We start from the raw sequence: 16,709 nt of genomic DNA, 5'->3' as shown, positions 1-16,709 counted from the left end.
ACGAATCGTCCCGGACCGAATCGTGTCTGTGTTCAATACGGTTTTCATGCAGGTGTATTACGTCATAGGCCTAAGATTTCAATTTGCTCCCCGATTATTGTTCTATTTGGTTTCTGAGCTAGGAAAGGCTACCTACTATAATTACTTACTTGATTTCTAGCCTAGCTAGGCCTAAAAATAGTATTTTCTAGGCCTAGCTAGGCTGAGTAATTCTGATATAATACTAATATTAGATAGGTAGGCCTACCCTAGTGAGTGTTAATAATAGTAGCTGGGTATTCTATAGTCTAGGCTGGTGGTAGGTCTATCCCAGCTCTGCTCATATACCAAGCAAGAAGAAGCCTGAAGGAGAAACTAGGCCCAGAACAAATAAAAAACTGTTAAAAAAACAATAAATGGAAAAAAAAAAAAATAACCCATTTTCAATTTATATATGGGGAATGTTTTATAAAATCGGGCATGTTTGTTTCAGAGACTCAAACGTGTATTTTTATATGGTCATGTTTTTAAAAAAGATAATTATGGGCCCAGCTGAAACCAAGATATAAAAATATAAGTCCATCATTTACTTGAGTATTGTTACAGTGATTGGTTGGTACTCAGTATTTCAGTATCTGGCAGTAAATGTCACACTTGTATATAAATATTACTTTATTAGATACAACTTGCATTTCACACAAGCAACCAATTTTTTTTTTACGTATACAGAATGTGAAAAAGCAGTTTTTAATACAAATATCTTTCAAACAATACTGATATAAATAGTAAATACTACTACTGTATATAAAAACTTGCTTTTATTTAAATAGCACCTTGTTCATCAAACATAACAAACTAGCTAGGCCTATATCATATTAACTTACGTGCATCTTACGGTTGTACTGATTTTATGATTGTTTTATATGTTTATATTGTATGTATCTGTGTGACTCTGGTTAATAAAGTAAATCAATCAATCAATTGCAACTTAATTTATATCTTATCATTGACTGATCTGAAACGCTTCTAAAACTTGAATGCGTATGAATGTATATGTTATATTATTATTAGCGAATAAAATGAAAAACTATCAGCTGCAGCAATGATATTGAAATCGAGAAAACCATTACAGCTTCCACCGTCCAACCTCATATTGAAGAACGAGACAGAAAATCGTCGAGTCTTGATACCAACAAAAAACCTAAAATGAAAATGAATAGCTGAAATGTAATGAATGAAACTATTTAAATAATTGTCACTATGATATGAACAAAACATTGCATCGTTATACAGTATAATTATTCAACAACCTGAAAACATTTTCAGATATAGGCCTACCATGAAAAAGCAGCAAATACAAAATTTCCTTATGTCTGTTTATTGTAATAATAATTATTAATATTATAAATAAATTGTACCCCTCAGTTGTCCATAATTTTACTATAAATAAATATTTAACTATAGAATAGGTAGGCCTATACCTGTATCAGGCTGCGATTTGCTTAATTATCTTTTTAAAACTTCCCAATGGATCTTCAATATAGAGTAGGATTGTAACGATACTTTAATAATACTAAATTGTAACTAAAGTATTTAAATTATTAACAGAACATGTTACTAGGCCTAGGCCGATATAATACGACAACGATCCACCAGGTCGTGCATATACTCACCTACAACAACCACAATCAACACACCATGCACCACACACGACGGAACTAGTGCCGCGAGACGTAACAATATATGACATGAGGACCTTTTTTAAAATGTTCGCTATAGGAAGCTTAAATAGGGTTTCAAGCCAATTTTAACGTAAAACAGACTATTGATACTTACTCTATCCATATACGTCGGTTTTTTGGTAATTCACTGTATGGGATGCAAATCCCACTAATGGAAAATTTGTAAACAAACACCTGTTAGAAAACTTCAGTTTTGACGGACGCACACGAACTTTGGAAAGAAATTGTCGCTGACAACAAATCCAACAAATTATTCAGAAAATTAGGTGACCTGCGACATCTTAAACATATAAGGAACTGATCTTACCATATATGGTTAATTTTTCGCCTACTAATGTTTATTAAACAGCTATTAAATGACGTATACTTTATGCTAATGTTTTCGCGCGAAACGTTGATGCTTCTGTGCCGAGAGAGGGCTTCTAAAATTTATGACGTCATGCGAAGTCGAAAATTCAGCGATAACGGTCATATTTCCCAACGCGGCTCTCCGACTGTTTTAAACAACAAAATGTAAAAACAATGCATTACTATAGAGAATCGCTGTACAAACTAAACGCGCACGCGTAGAGCGTGCATGGAGCGCACAACCAGAGCCGTTCCGAAATTGCTATTTTTGTTGTTTTTAATCATGTTCGCAGTAACTTTATAATTTTTTTATTATTTTAACAAAAACCTTTAATCAAATTGATTGTTTTGATATTAAATTCGATAATTAAAGCCTTTTGAACGTTATACATTTTCAAAACAAAAGACTCAACTCCATACGCTACATAGGAATAGTTGGACACAAACATGGCTTCTAATCCATTCGAAGTCGTAACTCTCTCTATATATGGCTCTGGATATATTCAGAGCCATTATTATATATAAAGAGTTACGACATTGAAAATTAGAAGCCATTTTTGTGTCAAAGAATTCGCACGCTGAAATAATTACATATAATTACGTTTTATAGTAATTTCTTTTATATATCAACATTGGAAATATCAATAAAATATGTTATTAAATGTTTATAAAATATATAGAGTTGTTTATTTAACGGAATTCGTACAAATTCATTGCTCTAAATTTGTGTAGTACCGTTCAGTACAGAGAGATCACGTGACTTCTTGGTACACGCGAGAGAAAACATTCCGCTGTGGGTGATTCGCGTCCACCAATCAAATAGCCAGAATCCAAAATCATTCAACCGTGAGCTCTGCCGATCGCGGGAAAGCTCAGCTTTGATTGGCTTACGATGACATCATATCACAAAATGGTGGTTTTGTAGTTGAGCCTCACGTAATTTTCACAAATATTGTTTCAAAAATGAAATAAATGAACCTTCTTTATGGTATGTGTGATTTTTCTTTAAAAGATTTGAATAATAAAGGCTTCATATCGAGAAAAAAACATTTTTTTTGGCACTTATAATAAATATTTCTCAGAGAAAAAAGCACATGGCTTCAACTTGTAGAACTATATTATCTTGGCATAGGAAGACAAACAAATCCCAGGTCATGAGAGGCTCAACTACAAAAACAAGGTTGAATAGTCTAATTTCGATGATTTTTTAGTAAACAATCTACCGCGTATGGTCGTACGCGCTAGATAGTACGATATTTTAACTACATTTTTTACATGTTTGGTTGGATGTAATGGAAATAAAAAATAGTTGATCTGATGGAATGATATGTAAATAAACAAATACTCAAAAGAATTATGTTTACAGTTCAATTATTTTCAGAATAATAATACATAAAAATGTGTTTACCAATGGACAAATAATCGAGTCAATGACATAGCGCGCATGGTAACGTACGCGGTGTTGAATCGTAAAAAGTTTACATGCGCCCTCTGTAGTATGTGAAACGATCTATTTTTAGAAGTTTAAGTAGAGATCATCACGCGTCACCACCTCTCACGATGCTCTTTGATCGGCCGCCGTAACTTAACATCGCGCTCATTGTGATAAATTTCTGTTTTTATTTTTGGGGTTAGTGTAGCCTACTCTGTGCATACTAATATACACACAAATATGTCACACAAATAAAATATTGAACCTCTAAAAAAAGGGCACCCTTAAAATTTAGGGGGGGGTCCGGACCCCGTGGACCCCCCCCCCCCCCCCCCCCCCCTCTGGATCCGCCCCAGAAATGTATAACATTCACAAGGCTTTAAATATCGAATTTAATATCAAAACAATCAATTTGTTTAAAGGTTTTTGTTAAGATAATAACGAAATCATAAAGTTACTGCGAACATGATTTTTAAACAACAAAATGTAAAAACAATGCATTACTATAGAGAATCGCTGTACAAACTAAACGCGCACGCGTAGAGCGTGCATGGAGCGCACAACCAGAGCCGTTCCGAAATTGCTATTTTTGTTGTTTTTAATCATGTTCGCAGTAACTTTATAATTTTTTTATTATTTTAACAAAAACCTTTAATCAAATTGATTGTTTTGATATTAAATTCGATAATTAAAGCCTTTTGAACGTTATACATTTTCAAAACAAAAGACTCAACTCCATACGCTACATAGGAATAGTTGGACACAAACATGGCTTCTAATCCATTCGAAGTCGTAACTCTCTCTATATATGGCTCTGGATATATTCAGAGCCATATATATAAAGAGTTACGACATTGAAAATTAGAAGCCATTTTTGTGTCAAAGAATTCGCACGCTGAGGGCGCGCGCGTCTCTTTTGTATAGCGTTTTCTATATATGGCTCTGATACAAAACAGAGCCATATATATAAAGAGTTACGACATTGAAAATTAGAAGCCATTTTTGTGTCAAAGAATTCGCACGCTGAGGGCGCGCGCGTCTATTTTGTATAGCGTTTTCCTGTAGTTAATGCATTATTTTTAGATTTTTTTGTCTATGAAATAACGCTTATATTCCGTTTTTATTTTAGTAATTAATTTTATTAATGGTATTAATTTGGTAACATATATATATTGTGTCTATAATAACAAAAGAATAAATGCTAGGGCCTACATACAAGTCAGGATACATCAAAGCAAGAATCAATACAAAAAACACACAAATTCATCCCTCTTTTTATACAGTATATGGCTCTCTGTGTGTTTTTGACACAAACTTTCAGAGACTCGTTCATCATTTCATTTGTAATAATTTGCCTTTATTATTTTAATATTGTTCATACCCTATTCAATATATTAACAAATATATCCACGACACTATATTATTTTATTTAGTCATCAAAGCATGCATTATGAATTGAAAATATTACATAATTGTTATTAATAGGACGTAGTTATGGGATGTTTCGTTCCAAAATCAATCAATCGAACTTTGTAATGTACTAGCGCACGCGCGCGCAATATTCTTTGCCGCAAGTACTTCTGTACGCTGTGCACATCGATATTTCACCGTAAAATGTGCAACTACATTTTTTTAAATATAAGAAAAAGTTTAAAGTATTTTCTTGCTCCTATACTTTACATGCATTAACGAAGACAAGTTTGACACAAATTGATCTGCATATCACGTGACTATAATCCAATGTCGTAACTCTTTATATATATGGCTCTGATACAAAAGAGACACGCGCGCCCTCAGCGTGCGAATTCTTTGACACAAAAATGGCTTCTAATTTTCAATGTCGTAACTCTTTATATATATGGCTCTGGATATATTCAGAGCCATATATAGAGAGAGTTACGGCATTGCGTTCACAGATTTTAGAAAGTCACGTGGTGTGCACGCCGGCCATGTTTGTGTCCAACTATGCCTATGTAGCGTATGGAGTCGAGTCATTTGCTTAAAAATTGTATAACATTCACAAGGCTTTAAAAATCGAATTTAATATCAAAACAATCAATTTGTTTAAAGGTTTTTGGTAAGATAATAACGAAATCATAAAGTTACTGCGAACATGATTTTAAACAACAAAATGTAAAAACAATGCATTACTATAGAGAATCGCTGTACAAACTAAACGCGCACGCGTAGAGCGTGCATGGAGCGCACAACCAGAGCCGTTCCGAAATTGCTATTTTTGTTGTTTTAAATCATGTTCGCAGTAACTTTATAATTTTTTTATTATTTTAACAAAAACCTTTAATCAAATTGATTGTTTTGATATTAAATTCGATAATTAAAGCCTTTCGAACGTTATACATTTTCAAAACAAAAGACTTAACTCCATACGCTACATAGGAATAGTTGGACACAAACATGGCTTCTAATCCATTCGAAGTCGTAACTCTCTCTATATATGGCTCTGGATATATTGTACATGAAGCGCCCTCTATTTTCAGCTTATGCGTACGAATAAGTTCATATTGTAAGGTGTCCAAACCAGTTAGACGGTCTCGCTTAAATGAGTCCTGAAAGAAAACAAAAAAAAAAGCAAATCTTAATATATTTCTTAATATTATCTGCAGCTAAGTTTGGCCAAGGTGGAGAGGATAAATATACTATTTACGCTCTGCTTTTACAAAAAAAATGTGTGATTTGCCCAAATATGTTAGATGACATAATCGTGTCCATTATATGGACACATCACATTTTTTGTCACGAAGTTTGATAGCTTAAAGCTCTTTCTACACTTTACGTGACAAATAACTGTGATGTGCCCATATGGACATGGATGATGTCATATCACTACCATTATTTGGGCACATCACACTTTTTTGTAAAACTATTTTGATAAATGATAGTGTAGACAGATGTGAATGTGACATGCATTGCGTTAAGGTTAGGATTTACATTGAATAAATAAAAATAAAATGTTTTCAAACCTTTCTTTGTTCATGTGACCTTTCCATGTCTCGAGGCCTTCGTAATTTATCATGCATATGATAGAAAGACTCGCGTCCCGTTGTTATTCCTTCCGGTCTAGAAATCTTTTTTTTTTTTTTTAAACAATATTTTAGTAATCAAACTAAAAATTAGAGATTATCATACTTAATGCATGTTCATATATGACATATCAATTGAATGCGTCATTAAATCTACTTGAGAAAGAAAATTGATGGCAGGATGACAGTGGCGAATCCAGGATTGTGAAATAGGGGGACCTAAAAATGGTGAAGAGCTGAGCTTAATTCGATGTTCTATCTTTTACATTACTTTTTGCGAAATTTATATATTTATTTCTATCCATTCAATAGTTCTCTATTTTCTATATTAAGCGACGCATGAACTACAAATAATTAATTAATTGAAATTTCATTGTCTCAACAATATTGTTATTAAATGTTATATCGGACAACAAAAAGGAGGTGAAACGAAAAGAAGGCAGAAAAGAAAAGATAACTTAACCCATACTTCACATAATTTATATTATATAACACCTAAATAAATTCCTGTCATTTGATTGGACGAATGTCGGCCACATGGCGTGAAATAGTACGCACTATTAAACCATCGTCTACAAAAAAAAATCTTTTCGCCTTTGGAAAATATTTTGTTTATACTATTGCTTTTGACAGAGCCATATATATAAAGAGTTACGACATTGAAAATTAGAAGCCATTTTTGTGTCAAAGAATTCGCACGCTGAGGGCGCGCGCGTCTCTTTTGTATAGCGTTTTCCTATAGTTCATGCATTATTTTTAGATTTTTTTGTCTTTGAAATAACGCTTATATTCCGTTTTTATTTTAGTAATTAATTTTATTAATGGTATTAATTTGGCAACATATATATATTGTGTCTAAAATAACAAAAGAATAAATGCTAGGGCCTACATGCAAGTCAGGATACATCAAAGCATGAACCAATACAAAAAACACACAAATTCACCCCTCTTTGTATACAGTATATGGCTCTCTGTGTGTTTTTGACACAAACTTTCAGAGACTCGTTCATCATTTGATTTGTAATAATTTGCCTTTATTATTTTAATATTGTTCATACCCTATTCAATATATTAAAAAATATATCCACGACACTTTATTATTTTATTTAGTCATCAAAGCATGCATTATAAATTGAAAATATTACATAATTGTTATTAATAGGACGTAGTTATGGGATGTTTCGTTCCAAAATCAATCAATCGAACTTTATAATGTACTAGCGCACGCGCGCGCAATATTCTTTGCCGCAAGTACTTCTGTACGCTGTGCACATCGATATTTCACCGTAAAATGTGCAATTACATTTTTTTAAATATAAAAAAAAGTTTAAAGTATTTTCTTGCTGCTATACTTTACATGCATTAACGGAGACAAGTTTGACACAAATTGATCTGCATATCACGTGACTATAATCCAATGTCGTAACTCTTTATTATGGCTCTCTGGCTTTTGAAATACAACAGCGCCACCTATTTTGTATTTTAGCAGCGATTTGAATGTTTTGTTATATTTTCGCGATGGAAGTAGTACATTTCTGGAGAGATATATGTACTAATTTAGATAAAAAGGCATTTAAATTAGCTTTAGATCGTGTGTAGGATTTTATTAATTAATTGGATCATCTCTACAAGACTGTCTAAGTTTTGCCTTTAAGCCAAGCTAGTACTAGGTCTAGCCTAGGCCGGTTAGTATCAGGCTCGGCCTAGCCTATTTGATTTGATTTATTCAATATCGGCTCATAACAATTACAACAGAATACATAAAAATACAAAATGAAACAAAAAGCCAGGATTGTCAAAAGCGAACCCAATCACTGTTTAAAGACTTTCCTTTAACAGAAATAAAATATAATATAAATATAATATAGGCAAAATGACGGTTGAATTAAAAGTAAAAAAAATCAAAATAAAGAAAAAAAAATGGTTAAAAAAATTAAAGTTAAGAACGCAAAAAAAACAAAAAAAACAAAAAAAAAACAGCAGGGACCAGGGAAAATCAAAAGGAAGAGAGGCAAGGAGAGGAGAAATCAGGAATGGAAATAGTGTTGGCGAAGACTAGTCACAAATTCTCGAAACCTGCCAAGGAGAGCAAGGTCTCTTAAATCTGAGGGAAGACCATTCCAAAGTTTACAGAATCTAGGAAAGGAAATTTCTAGGCGTTTTAGCCTTGCTAGGCCTAGAATTGTTTGGTCGTTTGTTGACATAATTAACACTAAAGTAGGTGTGTTTATAAAATCCATATAAATATAACATTTAATATAATATTATTAAAAACCAAATGTTACTGTTTTAATCAATGTGAATGAAATGTATGCCCTTTATTTGATTCAAATGACAGGAATCTATTTAGATGTTATATAAAACAAATAATGAATGTTTTATATTCGTGTAATGGTACAATAATGATATTTGGTGAATGATGAAAGGTTAAATATCAATGCCTCATTGATATATAACCTTTCATCATTCACCTCATGCCATTATTTGTACCATTACACTCATAAACATTCATTATTTGTATAATATATGACTATGTGTACATAGATATTGTTTTAGGAAAAAAACGGAAATGGATATCCTGCATGGTAAAACGATGGCTTGGCATCAACTGTTTAGATTAGTTTCTGTTTGCTAAAGAATTTTCAATTACAATTTGTTTTATGTACTCAAAAAACCTGGGTGATTCCGCTGAACGGCGCAACTTTTTTTGTCAATGTAACTACGGTTATTTTTTTTTTAAACAGCTTGCGTTATTACCGCTCCAGTCATTGCCACCGCTGTCTCTGTAGCTAGGATCTGTCATGGAAAGCAACCCTTTCTGTTTTTACAACGAAACGATTTACTGTAGGCCTACCAATATTGTCTAAACAAACAACAAACACATTTTAGATATCATTTTGATAGTAAAGTTTCACCAAAATATTTATTTGCCATAAAAATATATATACCGTATTGTTTTAATACATTTCTTTGTATAAAAATCTATAAATAATTATTACAATCCAAATATTGCACATTTTGAAAGTTGCAAATATGATTAAAACAGAGATTCAGTATAAAATGTAATATTGATTATTGAATTTGAACATAATGAATGTGTTATACTGGTAAGAGTTTTACTTTTAGATATTAAGTTTGGATAGAAGAGAGATGAGATCGTCAATCGGTGGTCGAGTTTTCTTGCATCTCACAGCCAACTCATTAAGTTGCTGCCAATGGCATGCCTGGGCTACTTCACAAATAACAAAGCAGAGGGCAAAGATGTCGCTTGATGTTACTTCAGCAGCAGGTGGTTCCACAAGTGGTGATGTTATTCCACCCATGTCAATAATCTTGCCCATCCATTCTTCACTTTCATGTGAAAGGAGAATGTTTTCTGCCTTTATGTCATTGTGTGCAATTTTGTTCCGGTGGAGAAACTTCACACCATCAGATACTGTCAATAGGATGTTAAGAATTGACCTCCTATTCATGTTGGCGAATTTACTCTTTATTGCTTTTCTAAGAGTAAGAGATGAACTGTCAACTCCAACAAATGAAGAGACAATTTGAATGATGTTATTATCATCTCTTACTACGCCAAACATGAACGGAAATGATGGGTGAGCAGAACATAGTTGCATTGTGCGAGCCTCTAGGTTGATGTTATCTGCACTGCCATTCAAGATGGTTTTGACAGCAACCAGTGAGTTGGTTGGATTGTGTCTCATGAGAGACACTTCACCGAAAGCGCCTTGACCGATCACCACAGGTGTTTTCGTCTTGTCGACTGGTTTTAGATCCTTCTGGTTGATCACGTTCACGGTTGGCAGGAGACTCAGTAATACATCTGTCTTGTCTTTTCCTTGGTTTGAATCTGTTTGAGCTGATAGCTGAATTCTATTTTTTTAAGTAAAGAAGTTAAATAATTTACCATTTTGATAATATATTGCCTGCTTATATAAATTGTTAGGCCTACAATAACAAATAATGAGGAGACTTTTTCCTAACACTTGAAGAAGCCAAGCAATAGCATTCTCAGTTTTTAAAAAAGTCAACATCAGAATCCTATTTATGGGCTTGTGATGATATAAGATAATCCTACCTTTGAACTTCTTCAAACAATTCCATAACCTTATTCTCTTCATTCTTTAAAAGTTTCTTGAGCTTTTCTAATTCTCTTTCTTTTTGATCGCAATCAACACAGCTAAAAAAATAAACTGAATAAACATAAATACCTGAATGATTTGCTTTGAATTAGCTTGTAATTAACGTGTAATTGTTATTATTCTAATTTCCTTTGCATTTTATCTATAGTTTTTTAAAAAAATTCAGCTCATCGTTATAAATATAATATTTTAAATTCATTAGTTGACCCTCCGACTGGGGGGTTAGATCTATTTTGGTTATTATTGTACGGACCCTACACATACCCTTGTTTTCTTGCACTTTCTGTACGTTGTTTACTCTTTAACATCTTCTTGGCTTCGTTTAGTTGTTCCTTTGCTTCCTTATATTTACTTTCATATCTGTTTTGAATTATATTTTAATAAGTTATAAGATATATTTTTTATTTTTACAACATGTAATTTCAAAAACTTTGAGAAAAAGATGTGAACAATATTGTTGTATTTATGATTATTATTGAATGTTGATAATGAAGACTATGATGAGAAGATGATGATGAAATTGTTGGTGTTGAAGATAATCATAACGATAATAATAGTGGAAACAAGTTGTGATAATAATGATATAATCAATAAATACCAGGTTAGCTTTTTATTCAATGGTATCAATTGATTTAGCTAACAAATCCTTTGCATGTTGGATGTGGTGAATTATCACAACATGGGGTTAGCTTTTTCAATAAAAACATTATACTTACTTAGTGTTTGTAGCATTAAGTAATTCTGTTCTCTTTTTCAAAACTTTCTTCAACTGCTCATTTTTTTCTCTAACTCCTCTACAAGCTTTTCAATTCCTTTTTTCTCTTTGCTCTGTTGGCAATATTTCTCATTCAGCCTGAATTGACAATTGCACATAATGTTAGATGTGTTGAAAATAGCATTAGCTTAATTGATGGTTACTGTAGCTCCTAGTATTTAACTTTTGAATATTTACTTGGCATGTACAGCTTCTAGACATTCAAACTCTTTCTGCAAGTCTTTCCTTTCACTTAACACTTTCTTTACTTCATCATCTTTGTTTTTAAACTCTTCCATCATTCTGAATTAAAAATAAAAATGTTTGAATGAGTTGAAAAATTATCAAATAACAAATAGGTTTAGCTTAATAAGTAACTGTAAAAGTTGTCAAAGATAAAACTGTTCAATACTTACTTGGCATTTACAGCTTTTAACTCTTTCTGTACTTTTTTCTTTTCATTTGACAATTTCTCTATTTCCTCACTATTGTTTCTAGAATCTTCCATCATTCTGAAATTAAGATAAAAATGTTGGTGTTGCAATATTATCAAATCAAAAATATGGTTAGCTTAATAAACTGTAGCTTCATTACTATTAAACCTAGATACAAAAGCAAACATTTCAATAATATTTACTTGGCATTTACAGCTTCTAGACATTCTAAATCTTTCTGTAACTCTTTCCTTTCATTTCCAACTTTCTTTATTTCATCACCTTTGTTTTTAAACTCTTCCATCATTCTGAAATGAAAATGTGTTGAAAAATGATATAGTGTTAGCTTAATAAATTGTTATTGTAGCTCCATTACTATTCAAATAATTAGGTTACAAAGATGAAGTGATCAATACTTACTGGGTATTTACAGCTTCTAACTCTTTCTTTTCATGTATAACTTTCTTTACTTCATCATCTTTATTTTTCAAGTCTTCCTTCATCCTAAAATAGAAATGTTCAAGGTATTGAAAATGATATAGTGTTAGCTTAATAAATGGTTATTGTAGCTCCATTATTATTTCAAATAATTATGTTACAAAGATGAAGTGATCAATACTTACTGGGTATTTACAGCTTCTAACTCTTTCTTTTCATGTCCAACTTTCTTTACTTCATCATCTTTATTTTTTAACTCTTCCATCATTCTGAGATAGAAATGTTTGAGGTATTGAAAATGATATAGGGCTAGCTTAATAAATGGTTATTGTAGCTTCATTATTATTCAAATTTGTTACAAAGATGAACTGATATACTTTTAATACTTACTTGGTATTTACAGCTTTCAACTCTTTCTTTTCTTTTGACAATATCTTTATTTCCTCATTATTGATACTAGAATCTTCCATCATTCTAAAATTAAGATAAAAATGTTTGAATGTATTTATTAATTATTATTAATTATCAAATAATAAATAAGGTTAGCTTAATAAATAATTGCAAAAGTTAAGATAAAACTGTTCAATACTTACTTGGCATTTACAGCTTCTAACTCTTTCTGTAGTTTTTTCTTGTCATTTGACAATTTCTTTATTTCCTCACTATTGTTTCTAGAATCTTCCATCTTTCTGAAATTACAATAAACATTTTGGATGTGTTGCAATGTTATCAAACATAGGGTTAGCTTAATAAACTGTAGCTCTATTAATATTAAACTTAGATACAAAAATAAACATTTCAATAATATTTACATGGCATTTACAGCTTCCAACTCTTTCTGTAAATCTTTCTTTTCACTTAATACTTTGTTTACTTCATCATCTTTGTTTTTAAACTCTTCCATCATTCTGAAAATATAATAAAATGTTCTTAGTGTAGTATTGAAAAATGATATAGGGCGAACTTAATAAATTGTTATTGTAGCTTCATTACTATTCAAATAAATATGTTACAAAGAACTGATCAATACTTACTTGGCATTTACAGCTTCCAACTCTTTCTGTAAATCTTTCTTTTCACTTAACAAACTTTTTATTTCATCATCTTTGTTTTTAAACTCTTCCATCATTCTAAAAAAATAAAAATCAACGAAGTGTTGACAAATTATCAATTCAAAAATATAGGTAGCATAACTGTAGCTCCATTTTTACTATTCAAATTTGTTACAAAGATGAACTTTTCAATATTTACTTGGAATTTACAGCTTCCAACTCTTTCTGTAAATCTTTCTTTTCATTTCCAACTTTCTTTATTTCCTCATCTTTGTTTGTAAACACTTCCATCATTCTGGCTTTCTTCTCATTTAATACTTTCTTCAGCTCTCCGTTTCTTTTCTTAAACTCTTTTACTAGCCTTTCACTTGCCTTTTTTCTATAAACATAATAATAATAATATAAAACATTCAGGTATATAACAATTAACACATTACATTTTGATACTATTATAAAAATAAGGACACAATATTGTATAATATAATTGTTCCTTTTAGTTGTTTTTATTTTGTTCATACTTTTCTCTTAATTTCTCTGCTTCCATTTCAATAGCTTCCATATCGTTTCTCTTAGTTGAAGCACATTCAACTTGACACAGGAATGTACTTATGATCTTAAAACAATTATTTAATAACAAATTGAATTAATATGTGTTAGATAAAATAAAATGTTGTTGAAAGAAAGTTAATTAATAGTGATAATAATAATGTGAAACTTGCAAGACGTGTAAGGAGTCTTTTCCTACCTTCTTGTCTTCCATTGTCCGCATAAATACCAAATCACCTGGATTAACAGTATTTCTTTTTGATGCTGAAAGTGGATTGGCATCTGGTTGGAATGATCCGGTTACTGGCTTCTTCAACAGATTCATTCCTGTTGTATGCAGTTGCGGATCAAAGCTACAGTACAAATAGAATAAATCCAGACATTGTTTTATTTGATCAAATTCAACAAATTTGAAAATAAATTACATGGGCTTCTATTACTAAGTAATTACTATAGTATAGTATTAAGTAGGCCTAGGCCTAGGTAGGGCCTAGCAGCCTACTAGATGTAAAGCTAATGGAAATAAAAAAATAACCCAGGCCTATGCTGGGTCAGGAAAGGCATGTGTAGGAAGAGCAGAAAATTAGGCCCTAGCCCTAATATCTAGGCTAGGTAGGCCTACCTAGAGGTAGGCTTAGTCTAGCCTAACCAGGCCAGGCCCTAGTCTAGCAACAATGCTACATAGAGGCAGTAGGCCTAGTACTAGCTAAGCCTAGGCCTAGGCTAGTCCATGTCCATATTCATACATATAGAGGAATACTTTTTTATTTATAATATTGCCTAGCCTAGCCTCCTAGCTGGTAGTAGAGGCCCTTATTACTATTTTAGTATTAGGTAGGCATTTTAGTTAGTTAGGCTAAGTTAGGGCTTAGGCCTAGTAGGCTAGGTAGGCCTACTACTACAGTACTAGGCTAGTAGTAGGCCTATAGGCCTAGCCTAGGCCTAGTAGGTAGGCTAGGCCTAACTAAAGAAGGCTAAAAACCTCTGGGCTTACCTTATAGGTAGGGCCTAGTAGGCCTACCAAAAGGCTAGGCCTAGAAGTCTAGAGGGGCCTAGGCCCTAGCTACTAGGCCTAGGCCTAGCCGGCCTAGTAGGTAGGCCCTATAGCCTACTAGAGGTAGTTAGCCTACTAGGCCTAGGCATAATAGCCTAGGCTAGCTAGCTTAGCCTAGTAGTAGCCTAGCTAGGCCTAGCCTACTAGGGCCTAGCTAGCCTAACCTAGGCCTACCTAGCCTAGCTAGGCTAGGCCTAGCTAGGCCTAGCGGGTAGGCTAGGCCCTAAAAGTAAAAAGCTAGAGGCTGGTGGTTAAAACTTTACCGTCGTGAACGGCGCCAAAAAGGAAGCAGATTGATGCTAGAATTCATATTTCTAGCTTAGACGTATAAATACAAATATTTAGGATGCGTAAAGGTAAATTAATTCGTCGTATTTAAAACCAGAAAAAAACAATTCTGACGACTGATGATGAGGAGCTCCGCTGTTCTCTCGGTGCCTTTTATACATTTCAGTGTGCGTGCCACACTTATACGTCATAAAAACAATATCGCGTGTCCGGCGGATTTATGTTCTAAATACGCGTTACTGTCGACGTCATAAAACAATTGTTTGCTTTACAAAAAAACTATATTGATTATCGTATTAATCAATTAATTCAAATTCTGTAGTATTAGTATATATCATAAGTATAACTCATTCCATTTAATTCTAGTAATTTTTACTATTGTTAATAATTTATATTATTGAGGCGTGTTATCAAATGTATTGTGCTACTGGAATGATTCGGTGACCGAGGACGTAGAACCAAGTAGCAGATACGCGCGTAGTACGAAATTGTTGCCATGAAACATAAACAAAGTAGTGGTAGTAGTGTGAATACGTGATTAAAAAAATGAAAATTGTGGGGTATGTGGTAAAACGAATTTTTACAGATACAGATAACTTTTATTGTCCAAATAAACTGAAAATTGCACTGCTCACTTATCACAAAAACAGATATCGAAATATAGTATAAAAATGACCGAATAAATATTATTATTATTATTATTATTATTATTATTAAATAACACAATTTTTTTTAATTTTTTTTTTCATTTTATTCATTAAAAGGACATCCCTTCTAGATGGCCGGCCGGAAATGGTACTCTCTCACGTAAAATTAAATAAATTATGATAAACAGTTCGCCGGAACTTACACTTCCTTATAGCTAATACTAATAGCAAAACGAGCATAGCTTATGTCGGCGGTCGGTCGGTAAACACTACCGTAAATCTTCTAATTGTAACCCTGGGTTATTGTTCTTTGATTGTTTTTTAGGGTGGGTTACTATTAGAAGGAGGGTTACTATTAGAGTAGTGGGTTACTATTACTAATCTTAAATTAGGAACCTGAAAATAGTAGCCCATCCCCAACGTTTCCGGTCAGCAACTCATAGCAAAATAATAAAACAATACAAATAAACAAATTTCGTTGAACTTTATTTTATAAACTCAAAAACACTCAATCCTCCTCCACTCCTGAGATCAACATGCGTTATCTCTTTGTTTTCAAAATACGGCTGCATCATAAACGACTAGTTATTTTTTTTTTAATTGTTTTTGTGACTCTAATTGTAACTCCCATGGGTTACTATTAGAGTAGTGGGTTATTGTTATAGATTTGACTTATAAGGTGGGTTACTATTAGAAGGGGAGTTACTTTTAGAGTGTGGGTTACTATTGGAAGATTTATACTCGACTCAAATCAAATTAGCACACTCGACTGCAGCCATGAATATGGCCTTGTTTGCGTTTAATGC

This window comes from Antedon bifida, chromosome 3 (assembly GCF_963402885.1).
Source record: "Antedon bifida chromosome 3, ecAntBifi1.1, whole genome shotgun sequence".
NCBI classification, from domain to species: Eukaryota; Metazoa; Echinodermata; class Crinoidea; order Comatulida; family Antedonidae; genus Antedon; species Antedon bifida.
The sequence above is the reverse complement of the archived record's forward strand: the minus strand, read 5'-3'. Positions refer to the sequence as shown.